The sequence below is a fragment of the Macaca mulatta genome, chromosome X, assembly GCF_049350105.2.
Source record: "Macaca mulatta isolate MMU2019108-1 chromosome X, T2T-MMU8v2.0, whole genome shotgun sequence".
Classification (NCBI taxonomy): domain Eukaryota; kingdom Metazoa; phylum Chordata; class Mammalia; order Primates; family Cercopithecidae; genus Macaca; species Macaca mulatta.
This window is the reverse complement of record NC_133426.1, coordinates 69,688,655-69,706,281: the sequence shown is the minus strand read 5'-3', so window position 1 is coordinate 69,706,281 and position 17,627 is coordinate 69,688,655.

Below are 17,627 nucleotides of genomic sequence, written 5' to 3'. Positions count from 1 at the left end.
ACTGAGGACCTCAACAACCCTCCTGGTGGATGTGTAGCCCCTGCAGAACTACTCCATTGCCCAGAACTACTGCATGTTCTTGATTACTAACATCATTGACTCGCTCTACAGAGGAGCCTAGTGGCTTTCACCACTGAAGAAAACTGCCAACAAGAAAGCAGAAAACCCTCTGTAGTTTTTGCCACCAAAGGCCCTGCAGTATTTTTTCTTCACAATCTCCATGTACCTTAGACACTCCCTATTCCTGGAGTCACCCAGAGTCACAGCTGCTGCTGCTGCAGACACCTGGGCCCAGGGACTCATCAAGCAACACTGACAGTCACCAGATACCTGACCAGATGATGTTCTCTCGCTCTCTCTCTTTCTTTCTCTTCCCTCTTCTCCCCTCTGTAGAACCACCTGAGCTGCTCTCACAATAGTTAACCCAACTAGGTGACTCACTACAGCATCCATTGGCATTTTCCAGGAGACTAAACCATGACTTCCTTTGTGGAGTCACCCCAGCTGCTGCCTCTGCAGGTGCTTTGTCCCAGAGACCCAGTGCAGCTACTGTGCTTGTGCCCACAAATAGTCCCAGGACCCCTGCTGAAGGCTCTAGTCCCACCATTTTGCACACCCAAGACTGGCCACTGAAGCTGGGCTGTTGCACACTGCCAGCCCAGCCCCACAGTTGGGCTTGAACAAGCACCTTGCCATGCCTCTTGTCTCCTGCCTCCAAAATACTGCCTACACACACAGCTGGCTCCTGCAGCTGCACATTTGCGCACACTTACAGCTTATTCCTGAAGCTGCCCATGCATACACAGATGACTTCATCTTACTGCTGAACCTCAGATGGCCATACAATCATTCATGTGTAAACTGACAGCAAGCACTGCCACATGTGCACTCTTACTCAGCCTCAACTCATACCTCTGAACCCAGCCCTCACCACTAGGTGGCCTGTGCTGGAACACTCATGATTACAACTAACTTCTGCCCTGAAACACATCATTGGCTACAGCCTTCATGATTGCCAGCCCTAGAGCCTGGTTATTGGGCAGAGAGCCACAGATGAGTTTACTGACACCCCTCACAGACACTGAAGATCTCCCACAGGTCTTGCCAACAAGGATCATTCAAGTGACAATACTAAGGTCTGATATAAGTATAGCTAATCCTGTTATAAGATGTTTTACATCACCTTTGTGGTAGCTACAAAGCAAAAATGTATATTAGACATACAAAAGAAAAAGATAAAGGAATTAAAGCATAATATTACAGAAAACCATCAAATCACAAAGGAAGACATTAAGAGAGGAAATAGGAAACAGAGGATCTACAAAACAGCCAGAAAAGAATAGAATGGCAGCAGTAAGTTCTTACTATCAATAATTACCTTGAATATAAATAAATTTTCCCATGGCCTGAATGGATTAAACAATAAAACGCTCAATTATATGTTGCTTACACGAGGTTTAAGGGCACACACAGACTGCAAGTTAAGTGATGAAAAAATCCATGGACTTTGAAACCAAAGAGAGTAGTGATAGCTACTTATATCAGACAAAATATGCTTTAAGTAAAAAACTGTAAAAATGTAAAAAGGTCAATATAAATAAAAAGTCAAGGTGATGTAACAACTTTTAATATAGATGCAACCGATTTCACAGCACATAAATATGTAAAGCAAATATTAGTAGATCTGAAGGGAGAGAGAAATTGCAACGCAATAATCGTAGGATAGTTGAATACCACACTTGTAACAATAGGTAGATTACTGAAACACAAAACGAAAAAGGAGCCACTGTACTTGAACTGTTTTAGACCAAATGGACTTAGCAGTCATGTACAGAATGTTGACAAAATTTTACATCTTTTCATAATAAGACTTCTCAACAAATTAGGTACAGAATGAATGTAACTCAACACAATAAAAGCCATATGACAACCCACAGCTAACATCATACCCAATAATGAAAAGTTGAGTTTTTCTTAAAATCAGGAACAGGACAAGGAAGTCTAATCAGCACTTCTACAGTACTTCTATTTACAATAGTACTTGAAGTACTAGCCAGAGCAGTTAGGCAAAATAAATGAATAAAAGGCATCAAAATTGGTAAGGACAAAGGTAAATTTTCCTTGTTTGCTGATGACATGATTATATAGAGAGAAAATCCTAAAGGCTCCATCAAAAATCTATTGGAAATAATAAACAGATTGTGTAAATTTACAGGATACAAAATCAGCATGCAAAATCTGTAGCATTTTTTTTATTTTTTGAGCCTGGAGTCTCACTCTGTTGCCAGGCTGGAATGCAGTGGCAGGATCTCAGCTCACTGCAACCTCCACCTCCCAGGTTCAAGGGATTCTACTGCCTTAGCCTCCCGAGTAGCTGGGACTATAGGCACGCACCACCACACCCAGCTAATTTTTGTATTTTTAGTAGAGATGGGGTTTCACCATGTTAGCCAAGATGGTCTTGATCTCTTGACCTCATGAACTGCCTGCATCTGCCTCCCAAAGTGCTCAGATTACAGGTGTGAGCCACCACACCTGACCTGTAGCATTTTCGTACAGTGATGATTAAGAATCTGAAAAGGAAGTTAAGAATACAATTCTAAGCCAGGTGCGGTGGCTCACACCTGTAATTCCAGCACTTTGGCAGGCCAAGGTGGGCCGGTCATCTGAGGTCAGGAGCTCAAGACCAGCCTAGTCATCATGGAGAAACCCCGTCTCTACCAAAAATACAAAATTAGCGGGCATGGTGGTGCATGCCTGTAATCCCAGCTACTCCAGAGGCAGAGGTTGTGGTGAGCCAAGATCACACCATTGAACTCCAGCCTGGGCAACAAGAGCGAAACTCCATCTCAAGGGGGGAAAAAAAAGAATACAATACCATTTACATTAACATAAAAATAAAATAATTAGGAATAAATTTTACAAAAGCTGTGAAATATTTGTATACTCAAAACTATAAAACACTGATGAATAAAATTGGAGAAGGAAATCTATATAAAATGAGAATGACATGAGACATTTTCAAACAAACAAAACCAAGAAAGAGCCCTTAGAGGTGCCCTACAAGAAATGCTAAACAGAATTCTTCAGGTTCTAATTAAAAGATGCTAGACAGTAACTAAAATATATATGAGGATATAGCTTTTGTAAAGGCAAATACTTGGGCAAATGTGCATGTACAAACACATATATAACATATACATTATATTCATAATCTATATATAGGATATATAACTAATATCCATTTATCTATGTAGTATTGTAATTTTGGGTTGGACCCCACTTTTTTGGTATAAATTTAAAAGAAACATGCAGAAAATTATTAATGCATTGATAGGTACACTATAAATAAGGATGTAATTTGTTGACATCTAAAACATAAACCAGGAAGAGTAAGGAGCTGTAAAAGAGAAGAGTTTTTGTATATAATTAGTTTATATTAATTTAAGAGGATTGTTATAACATTAAGATATTATATGTAATCCCTATGACAAACATAAATATATACACAGAATATTTATTAAAAAATTAAAAAGGAATCAAAAGACATCACTACAAAATTTTATTAACACAAAAGAAGGCTGCAATAGAAAATTAAGCAAAAAGTATAAGACATACAAGAAACAAATAGCAAATTAACACTTCTTTAAATGTCAAATGATTCAACTCTCTAATAAAAATTTAAACTCATGACACTTTTGAGAGAATTAATTCTGGAATAACAAGTTTCAATAAAAAAAGAAATTTATGGCCGGGCGCGGTGGCTCAAGCCTGTAATCCCAGCACTTTGGGAGGCCGAGACGGGCGGATCACTAGGTCAGGAGATTGAGACCATCCTGGCTAACACGGCGAAACCCCGTCTCTACTAAAAACACAAAAAATTAGCCGGGCGAGGTGGCGGCGCCTGTGGTCCCAGCTACTCGGGAGGCTGAGGCAGGAGAATGGCGGGAACCCGGGAGGCAGAGCTTGCAGTGAGCTGAGATCTGGCCACTGCACTCCAGCCTGGGTGACAGAGCGAGACTCCGTCTCAAAAAAAAAAAAAAAAAAAAAAAAAAAAAAGAAATTTATGAAATGTCAGAATAATTCAAAATGATATTTAAAAGCTCAGTGAGATACAAGAGAAGACGTATTAACAATACAAAAAATTGAAAATCAATTCAGGATATGAATGCAAAATTCAACAAAGGGATAAATATTAAAAATTTAAAAATAAGTAAACAGAAACCCTGGAATTAAAGAATTCAGTAAATGCAAAATATACATTTGATGGCTTCAAAATTAGACTAAATCAACCAGAAGAATGAATTACAGAACCTGAAGACAGATCTTTTGAAATTACACGCACACACACAAAAAAACAAATAAAAATAATTTTAAAAAAGCATATTTGACATATGGAGTACCATCAAGTAATCAAATATTCAAATTTTGAGTGTTCCACAGGTGAAGAGAAAGGCAAAGGCATAGAAAGTCTGTTTAACAAAATAATACCTCAAAACTTCTTAAGTCTAGAAAGAGATTTATACATCCATATATAGGAAGCTCAGAGATCCCCAAATAGATATACCTCAAAAAGTTTTTTTCCAAGTCACATTGTAGTCAAACTGTCAAAAGTCAAAGATAGAGATTTCTAAAAACAGCAACATAAATGCATCTACTCACATATAAAGGAATCCTCATCAGATACACTGTAAATTTTTCAGGAGAAACCCATGCAGGTCAAGAGCAAATGAGATGGCATATTTAAAGTGCTGAAAGAAAAAGAAAAAATAAAATCTTCTAGTCAAGAATAGTAGGCTCATAAACCTTCACAAATTCAGAAGAAATAAATTACTTCCAAGACAAGCAAAAATTAAGGGAATTCATTACCACTACACTGGCCCTACATGAAATGCTTAATGAAATCCCACACCTGGCAGCAAAAGGGTATCTATCATCATGAAAACACACTGAAGTATAAAACACACTGGTAGAGCACATGCAAATAAAGAAGAGGAAGGACTCAAATGTTAGCACTTACCAAAAACTACCAAACCAAAATCATAAACAAGAGAGAAACTAAGAGAAAAAGACATTCAAAAGAACAAAACAATTAGCAAAATGACAAGAATAAGTCCCCCTATATCAATAATAACCTTGAATTTAAATTGATTTAATTTTAGTTAAAAGATATATATTGGCTGAATATATATATATATATATATATCCCAACTATATGATACTTATAGGAAAGGCACTTCACCTGTAAAAACACATATAGACTGAAAGTACAGGAATTGAAAAATAAATTCCACACAAATGGAAGCCAAAAGGATGCAGTAGTAGCTATCTTCATGTTAAATAAAGCAGACTTTAAGTCAAAATAGTAAAAAGAGACAAAGAAAGTCTTTATACAATTTTGCAAGAGTATATAACAATTATATATATATATATATGTACCTAACACTAGAGCAGCAAGATACATAAAGCAGATATTACTATATCTAAGCAGAGATAGAGACTCAAATAGTAGTCAGAGACTTCACCACCCCACTCTCAGCATTAGACATATTAGACAGAAAATTAACAAAATGCTTTGCATTCAAAGTACACTTTAGGCCAAGTAGACCTAACTGACATTTAGAGAATATTTTATTCAATGGCAGCACCTGTTGCTGTTTATTTTGACACATGGAACATTCTCCAAGATAGAACATATATTAGGCCAAAAAACATGTCTCAACAAATTTTTAAATTCAGTCATAAAAGGTATCTTTACAGATGACAATGAATTAAAACTAGAAATCAATTACAACAAGAACTTTGGAAATTAAACACTATACTCCTGAATGACTATTGGGTCAATGAACAAACTAAGAGAGAAATCAAAAAGATGTTTGAAACAAATAACAATGCAAATACAACATACCAAACCTAAGGGATACAGAAAAACCAGTGCTAAGAGAAAAGCTTATAGCAAGAAATGCCTACTTCATAAAAATTGAATAATTTCAAATAATTTAATCATGTAACTCAAGGAGCTAGAAAAGAAAGAACAGACCCAACCCCAAATTAGTAGAAGGAAAGAAAAAATCAGAGCAGACTAATTGAAGGTAGAAACTAAAAATACAATATAAAGATTCAATGAAATGAATAGCTGCTTTTTTGGAAAAAAAAATAATAAATCAAATTGACAAATCACTACCTACACCAACCAAGAAAGAGAAAATCCTCAAATAAAACCAGAAATCACAATTGATGTCACAACATATGAAATATCATCAGTGTAAACAAAAATAAAATTGTAAACTCCCCCTCCCAACCATCTAAATGGTCTTCGTCCTTGGCTAGGGCACTCTACCATGAAACACTGGTTCAGGCCATGACAGGAAGTGGGGGTCAGACCTGCCTCATTATACCTCTCCATCATTAATATCAACACAGATCTTAAGTCTGATAAGTAACATTTACAATCTATTCTCTCTGAAGCCTGCTAGCTGGAGGCTTTATCTGCAGGCTAAAATTTTGGTCTCTACAATATCTTATTGCAATCCAGACTTTCCTTTCTATTGATAATTCTTTCAACCAATGGCTAATTAGAAAAAGTTTAAATCCACCTATAACATGGAAGTCCCCACTTTTAGTTGTCCTGCCTTTCTGGACCTAACCAACAAATACATACCAATAAATACATTCTTAAATGTATTTGATTAAAGTTTCATGTCTCCCTAAAATGTATAAAATCAAGCTGCACCCCAACTGCCTTAGGCACACGTTCTCAGGATCTCCTAAAGACTATATCATGGGCCATTTAAAACAGAATAAATCTGTTTAAATGTTTTACAGAATTTGACTCTTTTCGTCAGCACTGGAGACTGTTATGAACAACTACGTAATAACAAACAGAAAAACAGAAAATGTGTAAATTCCTGGAGAGATACAATCCACAAGACTGAATGAGGAAAAAATAGAAAATGTGAACAGACAAATGGTGAGTCACAAGTTTGAATCAGTATTAGAAAGACTTTCAACAAAGAAAAGCCCTGGACTGTATGGCTTTGATGCCAAATTCTACCACACTCATAAAAAATAAATGGTCAGGCATGGTGACTCATGCCTGTAATACTAACACTTTGAGAGGCTGAGGCGAGTGGATCACTTGAGGTCAGGAGTTCGAGATCAGCCTGGCCAACGTGTCGAAACCCAGTCTCTACTAAAAAAAAAGAAAAGAAAAGAAAAGAAAAAAAGTACAAAAATTAGCCAGGCGTGGTGGTGGGCACCTGCAATCCCAGCTACTCAGGACGCTCACTTGAGCCCGGGAGGCGGAGGTTGCAGTGGGCCGAGATCATGCCACTGCACTCCAGCCTGGGTGACAAGAGCACAAGAGGGAGACTCCATCAAAAAAAAAAAAAAAAAAAAAAAAAAAAAAACAAACAAAAAAAAAACTAACACCAATTTCACCAATTTTCCTCAAATTATTAAAAAATGTTAAATATTGGCCAGGCTCAGTGGCTCACAACTGTAATCCCAGCATTTTGGGAGGCCAAGGCAGGCGGTTCATGAGGTCAGGAGATCGAGACCATCCTGGCTAACATGGTGAAACCCCATCTCTACTAAAAATACAGAAAATTAGCTGGGCATGGTGGCAGACACCTGTAGTCCCAGCTATTCAGGAGGCTGAGGCAGGAGAATGGCATAAACCAGGGAGTCAGAGTTTGTAGTGAGCAGAGATCACGCCACTGCACTCCAGCCTGGGGACAGAGTGAGACTGTCTCAAAAAAAAAAAAAAAAAAGTTAAATATTAGCAGTTTCTCCATAACTGATTCTATGAAGCCAGAATTACTTTTATACTAAAACTAGATATAAACAAAAAAAAGTATAGGCCAATACCTCTGATAAATATAGAAAAAAAATCCTCAACAAAATACAAGCAAAGGGAATTCAACAGCACATTAGAAAGATAACACATCATGATCAAATAAAATTTATTTCAGGTGGGCAAGGATGGTTTATAATACAAATTAATAAATGGTAAATTACCTCAACAGAATGAATGACAAATAACATTTAATCATCTCAATAGGTACAAAAAATATTTGAATGAATTAACCATCCCTTCATGATAAAAACTCCCAACAAACTCGGTATAGAAGGCCCACTTTACCAATTCTATTCAACACAGTACTACAATTATACCCAAGCAGTCAGGCAAGAGAAATAAAAGCCTTCCCAATTGTAAAAGATGAGGTTAAACTGTCCCTCTCTGTAGATGACAAAATGTTATATTTAGAAAAACCTAAAGACTTCATAAAAAACACTTTGATCTGATTAATAAATTTAGTAAAGTTTCAGAATAAAAATCATCATATAAAAAACAGTAGTGTTTTTATACACCAATAATGAACTAGCTATAAAAAGGAAATCAAGAAGATGATACCATTTTCAATAGCTACAAAACACATACTGTAAAATAAAAAGCATCCAAGACCAGTCTCAATCAATTTAGACAATTATTTTGCCAAGGTTAAGGACATGCTTATAACACAGCCTCAGGAAAATATGTGCCCAAGGTGGTCAAGCTACAGCTTGGTTTTATACATTTTATGGAGACATAAGACATCAATCAATACATAAAGATATACATTGGTTTGGTCCCCAAATGTGGAACTACTCAAAGTTGGGGTTTCCAAGTCATAGGTGGATTCAAAGATTTTCTGATTGGCAATAGGTTGAAAGAGTTTATCTAAAGACATAGAATCAGTAGAAGGTAATGTCTTGGTTAAGATAAGAAGTGGTGGAGTCCAAAGAGCTCATTATGCAAATGAAGCCTCCAGGTAGCAGGCTTCAGAGACAATAGATTGTAAATATTTCTTGTCAGACTTACAGAGTCTGTTATGGTGGTCTTAAGATCTCTGTTTTAATGTTAATGCTGGTCAGCTGTGCCTAAATTCAAAAAGGGAGGAAAGTATAAGGCATGTCTGACCACCCATTGCCATTATGGCTAGTGTTTCAGGTTTACCTGAGAAAGACTTTGGCTTAGAGAAGGGGTCCATTCAGTTGGATGGGGAGCTTTGAATAATTTTTTTGTTTGTTTATAGTACTCGGGAATAAATTTATTCAAGGAGGTAAAATGCCTCTACAGCAAAAACTATGGAACAGTGATTTAAAAAATGAAAGAGAACACAAACAATTAGAAAGCCATCCCATCCTCATGGATCAGAATAAGTCATATTGTTAAATAGCCATATTTCTTAAAGCAGTCTTCAGATTCAATGCAATTCTCATCAAAATACCAATGACGTTTGTCACAGAAAAAAAATTTTTAATTTATTTTTAAATTTTTAAATGTATATGTAATAAAAAAAGAGCTAGAATAGCCAAAGCAATCTTGAGCAAAAGGAGCAAAGCTGAAGACGTCACACTGCCTGACTTCAAATATATGACAAGGCTATTTCTATGGTTTGGATATTTGATCCATCCATATATCAGGTTGAAAATTAATCCCAAATGTTGGAGATGGTGCCTAATTGAAGGTGTTTGGATAATGAGGGTATATGCCTCATGGAGGATTTGGTTTTATACTCACAGTAATAAGAATGTTCTTGCTTTATTAAGAGTTCTCCCAAGAATTGTTTGTTAAAAAGAGCATGGCACCTCCCCCCACTCTCTCTTTCCTTCTTTCTCATCATTTGATCTCCACACACTGGCTCTTTTTTGCTTTCCACCTCGAGTGGAAGCGGCCTGAGGCTCTTAACAGAAGCAAATGCTGACTCAATGTTTAGTGTGTAACCCACAGAACTCTGCTAAATAAACCTATTTGCTTTAGAAACTATCCAGCCTCAGATACTCCTTTATAGCAGCACAACCTAAAACAGTTATAATACTTAAACATCATGGTATTGGTATAAAAACAGACACACTGACCAGTGGATCAGAATAGATGACCCAGAAATGCATCTATGTATATACAGCCAACTGACTTTTGAAGAAGGTGCCAAGAACCAAAACTAAGGAAAGAACACCCTTTTCAATAAACTGTACTGAAGAAACTGGATGTCCATATGCAGAAGAATGAAACTAGACCCTGTCATGCGTGTCCGTGTGAAGAGACTACCAAACAGGCTTTGTGTGAGCAACATGGCTGTTTATTTCACCTAGGTGCAGGCGGGCTGAGTCCAAAAAGAAAGTCAGTGAAGGGAGATAAGGGTGGGGCCGTTTTATAGGATTTGGGTAGGTGAAGGAAAATTACAGTCAAAGGGGGTTTGTTGTTCTCTGGCGGGCAGGAGTGAGGGTCACAAGGTGCTCAGTGGGGGAACTTTTTGAGCCAGGATGAGCCAGGAAAAGGAATTTCACAAGATAATATCATCACTTAAGGCAAGGACCGGCCATTTTCACTTCTTTTGTGGTGGAATGTCATCAGTTAAGGCAAGGCAGGGCATTTGCACTTCTTTTGTGATTCTTCAGTTACTTCAGGGCATCTGGGTGTATGCGTGCAAGTCACCGGGGATGCGATGGCTTGGCTTGGGCTCAGAGGCCTGACAGACCCCATCTGTCATTATGTTAAAAAAAACTATTCAAAATGCATTAAAGACTTAAACATAAAACTTATGATTATAAAACTACTAAAAAGAACATAGGGAAAACACACTAGAACATGAATCCACACAAAGATTTTATAGCTTAGACTGCAAAAGCACCAGCAACAAAACATACAAATAGAAAATTGAACTAAACTGAAAAACTTTGTACAACTAATAAAACAAGAGAGTTAACAGATAACCCGATAAGTGGAAGAAAATGTTTGCAATTTATTTATCTGACAAGGGACTAATATCCAGAATACACAAGGAACTTAAACAACTCAACAGCAAGAAATCAAATAAACTCATTAGAAAGTGGCCAAAAAAATAAATAGACATTTCTCAAAAGAAGATATGCAAATATCTGTCAGATACTGGAAAAATGCTCAACATCACTAATCAACAGAAAAATGCATAGCAAAACCAGAATGAGATATCATCTTATCCCAATTATAATGGCTACTATAAAAATAAAAATAACAGATGCTGCGAGGCCAGGCGCAGTGGCTCATGCCTGTAATCCCAGCACTTTGGGAGGCTGAGGCAGGTGAATCACGAGGTCAGGAGATCACGACAATCCTGGCTAGAATGGCGAAACCCGGTCTCTACTAAAAATGAAAAAAAAAAAAAAAAAAAAAAAATTAGCCAGGCATGGTGGTGGGTGCCTGTAGTCCCGGCTACTCGGGAGGCTGAGGCAGAAGAATGGCGTGAACCTTGGAGGCGGAGCTTGCAGTGAGCCAAGATCGCACCACTGCACTCCAGCCTGGGTGATAGAGCGAGACTCCGTCTCAAAAATAAAAATAAAATAAAATAACAGACGCTGCTAAAGATGCAGAGAAAGGGGAATTCTTTTTTTTTTTTTTTTTTTTTTTGATGGAGTCTCACTCTGTCACCCAGGCTAGAATGCAGTGGCTCAATCTCGGCTCACTGCAACCTCCGCCTCCTGGGTTCAAGTGATTCTGCTGCCTCAGCCTCCTGAGTAGCTGGTACCACAGGTGCACGCCACAAAGCCTGGTTAATATTTTGTATTTTTAGTAGAGATGGGATTTCACCGTGTTAGCCAGGATGGTCTGGATCTCTTGACCTCATGATCCACCCACCTCAGTCTCCCAAAGCGCTGGGATTACAGGCTTGAGCCACTGCGCCGGACCCAAGAAGGGGGAATCCTTATGCACTGTTGGTAGGTAAGTAAATTAGTACAGCCAATATGGTAAAGAGTTTGAATGTTTCTCAAACAAGTAAAAATTGAGCTACCATATGATCTAGCAATCCTACTAGTGGGTAGTTTTCCAAAGGAAAATAAATCAGTATATCAAAAGATATTATCACTTCTATGATTATTGTAGCACTATTTACAACAACAAAGATAAGAAATCAATCTGTGTCCATTCACAGATAAATGGATAAAGAAAATATACTACATATACACTATGGAATACTATTTGTGCATAACAAAGAATACAATTCTGTCATTTGCAGCAACATGGATTGAATTGGAAGTCATTGTGTGAAGTGAAATAAGCCAGGCAGAGGAAAAAAAAAAAAATCACACGTACTCACTCGTATGTGGGAGCTACAAAAGTTGACCTCATGGAGTTAGAGGAAATGATTATTACCAGAGGCTGGGATTGCTGTGTTTGAGGGGGATATGTAAAGAGTTTGGTTAATGGGTAAATAGAGTTGGATAGATGGAATAAATCTTAATGTTCAATAGCAGATTAGCACAACTATAATTAACAGCAACGTATTGTATCTCTTAAAATAGTTGTAAGAAAAAAACTTGAAATGTTTCCAAAACATATAAATGATAAACAGTTGAGGTGAAATAATATTCTAAATACCCTGACTTGATCATTGCTCACTTTATGTGTGTACCGGAATATTACATGTGTCCCATAAATATGTACAAATATATAACAATTAAATATTTAAAAGTTTCAGAGATTATAAATGGGCTTTTAAAAACACTTGATCTAGCTGTCTGTTGTCTATATGAGACTCACTTTAGTACTAAGGGCATACATAGGTTAAAAGTGAAAGAATGAACAAGAATATTTCATGCAAATAGTTACCTAAGGAGAGCAGGATTGGTTACACTAATGTCAGACCAAATAGAAACTTAGTCAGCATATGTTATAGGACACTAATAAGGGCATTATATATTGGTGGTAAAACAATTAGACATATACATGCACAAAACATCAAAGCTCCAAAAATATATGAAGCAAAAAGAGACAGAATCAAAGGACAAAGTAGAGAGCTCTACAACAGTAGTAAGACTCTCCAACATCTCACTTGCAATAATGGATAGAAAAACCTGAAAGAAGAACCATGAGAAAATGCAGGACTTAAATAACATTATGAACCAATTAAACCTAAAGAACATACAGAAAATGCTTCACTTTACTACAGAAAACGTATTTTTCTCAAGTGCACATAAAACATTCTTCAGGATAAATTATGTTAGGTCACATGAAAAGTCTTAATATATTTTAAAATATTGAAATAATGCAAATTATCTTTCCTGATGACAATGTAACGAAACTAGAAATCAATAGCAGAAGAAAAAGTGGAAAAGTCACAAATATGAGGGTATCAAGCAATACACTTTGAAACTAGCAATGTGCCAAAGAAGAAATTTCAAGGGAAATTTTAAAATACCTTGAAATGGATAAAATTAAAAAGACACCACAAATATAAGATAAAGAGGCAAAAGTGTTAATGAAAGAGGAGAAAGGAAGAAACCAGTTAGGAAGGCAGTTAGGGTGGGTCTTTGGTTGAATTCTTTCAAACAAAAGAACAGCCTGCAGGCACAGATGAGATAACTTGCACAGGGAGTCTTGTCTAAGACATGCCCACAGCTGCACAGATAAGAAAGGCTACACAGGTGACTTGGTCAGACATGCCCACAATGGAAAATTTTGTCCCCTAACACATACTCAGTAATGGGAAAAAAGCAGTATGGAGTAACTCAAGCTAAGGGCCTGCATATGCACTAGGAGGATGGGGTGGAGCTACCAGAAATTTGCACCTTATGCAAATGAGATGCCCAACCCTCATTGGTTTCTTATAAAAGTCTTTGCATTCAACTGTAAGAATGACAACCCTCTTCTGGGTCCTCTCTGCAGCAGAGAGCTTTTTTCTTTAGCTTATTAAACTTTTTCTCCAACCTTACACTTTGTGTCCACAATCCTTAACTCTCTTGGTCCTGAGACAAAAAACTTCAGGTGATATCTCAGAACAAGAGACTGCTACATTGTGGTGCATTGGTGAAACTGTATCAGAAGAAAATTTTTAGCTGTGAACACATTTAAAAAGAAAAAAGATCTCCAATCTATAACCCAAATGTACATGTTAAGCAAATAAGAAATAAAACAAACTAAATTGAAAGCTAGTAGGATGGAAATAATAAATACTAAAGCAGAGGAAATTAAAATCAAGAATGAAAAAGCAATAAAGAAAAATCTATGAAACCAAAAGTTCATTCTTCCAAAAGATAACAAAATTGACAGATCTTTAGCTAGATTAAGAAAATGTGGAGAGGAATAAAAGTACTAGACTCATAGATGAAGGGGGAGACTTCATAACCAATTTTACAGGAATATAAAGGATTATAAGGTATCACTATGAAGAATTGTCCAGCAATAAACTGGATAATCTAAATGAAATGGACAAATTCCTAGAAGCACACAAATTATGTTAGCTAACTTAGAAAAAATCGGAAATCTTAATAGACCTATAACCAATAGAGATTGAATTATTTATTTAAAACTCCACCAAGGGGCCAGGTGCAGTGGCTCATGCCTGTAATCCCAGAACTTTGGGAGGCCGAGGTGGACAGATCACGAGGTCATGAGATCGAGACCATCCTGTCTAACGCAGTGAAACCCCGTCTCTATTAAAAATACAAAAAAAGTAGCTGGGCATGGTGGTGGATGCCTGTAGTCCCAACTATTCAGGAGGCTGAGACAGGAGAATGGCATGAACCCGGGAGCCGGAAATTGCAGTGAGCTGAGATTGTGCCACTGCATTCCAGCCTGGGCGACAGAGCGAGACTCTGTCTCAAAAAAAAAAAAAAAAAAAAAAAAAAAAAAGTTCCACCAAGGAAAATTCTTGAAGCAGATGTCTTTACTGGTCAATTCCATTTGATGTTTAAAGAAATAACATCAATCTTTCTCAAACTCTTTCAACAATGTGAAGAGAAGGGAACATTTTCTAACTCATTCTAGGAAGCCAGTATTGCTCTCACAACAAAGTAAGATAAAAATACTACAAGATAAAAAAAACTCCAGACTAATAGTCCTTATAAATGTTGATACAGAAATCCTCAACAAAATACTAACAAACCTATTTCAGCAGCATACAGAAAATACATGCAGCATGATTAACTGGGATTTATTTCTGGGATGCAAAAATTGTTAAACAATAAAAAATTACTCAAGGCAATACCACATGGATAGTGTTAAGAGAAAAGAAACATGTGATTACCTCAATCAGTGTAGAAAAACATTTGGCAAAATTCAAAACCATTTCATGATAAAAGCACTCAACAAACTAAGAATAGAAGAAAACTACATCAAATAATAAAATTCAAATAGGAAAACCCCACAGCTAACATTATACTTAATGGTAAAATAAAAAAAGTTTCTTCTTTAAGATCAGAAATAAGACAAGGATGCTTGCTTTTGCCACTTCTAACAAAGCTTTGAAAATTCTAGTAAGAGCAATTAGACATAACAAATCATCTTATATATAAAAAAAGAGGTAACATGATCTCTTTTAATGAATAACAAATCTTATTTTTAGAATACTCTAAAGGTTGTGAACACACATATCTGTCAGAATTCATTTACCAAATCAGCAGAGTTGCAGGCTATAAAATCATTAAACAAATGTCAGTGGAATTTCTTTACATTAACAATAAAGAATCCAAAAAAAAGGCTACCAGAGCAATTCCATTCTCAACTGGAAAAGAAAAAAAAAAAAAAACTTACATAGGAATTGATATGGTTTACATATGGTTTCCCCTCACCAAAAATTATTCTGGATTTCGATCTCCAATATGGCAGTGTTGGGAAGTGAGACCTAGTGAGAGAAGTTTGGGTCATGGTGGCAGGTTCCACATGAATAGATCAATATCCTTCTGTGGGGTTAAGTTCTTCCTCTCACAGAAATGGTTTAATTCCCAAAAGAATGGGAATTAAAAGAATATGGCTCCCTAATTCTATTCTTTGCTCTTTCACCATGTGATCCCTTTGCATACATCTGCTCCTGTTCTGTTTTCTGTCATGAAGGAAAGCAGTCTGAGGCCCTGACCAAGATGCAGCTGCACAATCTTGGACTTTTCAGCTACCAGAATTGTGAGCCAAATAAACCTTTTTTTCTTATAAAATATCCCACCCTAAGTAACTAGTCTGTGACAGCAACACAAAGTGGGCTACGAAAGTGAGTACTGAGGAGCGGAGTATACCTACACAGATATCTGAAAATGTGGAAGTGGCTTTGGATTGTGTGACATGTAGTAGCTGAATGAATTTGGAAGAGCAGGGTGGAAAAAATCCTATATTGCAGTGAATAGAGCAGTAATGGAGATTCTGTTAGGGGCTTAGAAGATGAACTGGGACTTCTTAGATAATTATTGAGGGATTGTGACCAAAATGCTGTTAGGAGTATAGACAGTGAAAGCCATTTTGACAAGGACTCAAATGGAAATAAAGAAAAAATTATTGGATGCTAGAGCAAAAGTCACACTTTTTATACCTTACCAAAGAAATTGGCTGCATTATCCATGGCCTAGGACTTGGTGGAAGGCCAATTTAAGAGTGATGAATATTTGGCAGAACAAATTTCTAAGCAGAAAATCATTCAGACAGCTGCTTTTTTACTTTTAACTTCAAATAGTTAAGATTTAGGAGCAAAGGCATAACCTAAAGTTATAATTTATAAGGATTTGGCATATTCCAAGCCTGGACATGTGGTAGAAAATGAAAAAGAATTTTCAGGAGAGTAATCCAAGGTTGTGACATTGCAACCACTTGCTAAAGAGATTAACAAAGATAAAAGGAACCTAAGTGTTAATGCTCAAAACAATGAAGGAAAGGCCCTGGAGTCTTTTCAGAAATCTTTGAGGCTGCATCTCCCATCAAAGACCCAGAGGTCTAGTAGGACCAAACTGTTTCAAGGAACAAATTGAGATGCTAGTGCCCTGTGCTGCCTTGAAACACTGCTCCCCACATTTTGGCCACACTAACTGGAACAGCTGTGGTTTATGTTGATAAAAAGAGTCAAACTCTGTAAAATATTTGAAGAAATCTATTATGAGCCAAATATGAGTGACCATGGCCCATGACACAGCCCTCAGGAGGTCCTGAGAACATATGTCCATGGTGTTTGGGATACAGCTTGGTTTTATATATTGTAGGGAGGCATGAGACACCAATCAAGTACATTTAAGAAGTACATTGATTTGATTCAGAAAGGCGGGACAACTCAAAGCAGGGGCTTCCAGGGTATAGGTAAATTTAAAAATTTTCTGGTTGACAATTGGTTGAGTTTATCTGAAGACCTGGGATGAAAGAAAATGTTCAGGTTAAGATAAAGAATTGTGGAGACCAAGTTTTATCGTACAGATGAAGCTCTCAGATAGCAGACTTCAGAGAGAGCAGGTTGTAAAATGTTTCTTATCGGACTTAAAAGGGTGCCTGGCTCTTAGTTGATTATCTTCTGGATCGGGAAAGGAAGGAAGGAAAATAAAGGGGAAGGGGATTCTCTATAGAATGTAAATTTTTCCCACAAGAGACTTTGCAGGGAAATTCCAGGGTATGGCAAGAAAATATATTTGGGGATAAAACATATTGATTTTTTTCTCTTGTATGCCAGAGTTAGATTGGAAAGTAAATCATGATATACAGGGTTAAATAAAACCCATCTGATGAGAATTTATGGTTTGTAGGGCATGACTCCCCAGACCACTTAGAAAGGAGTTTGGGCAGGATTAAAAAAAAAAAAAAAAAAAATCAGAGTTTAGTCCTCACTTACATGACTCCGGGAACAACTTGGGTCATTTCT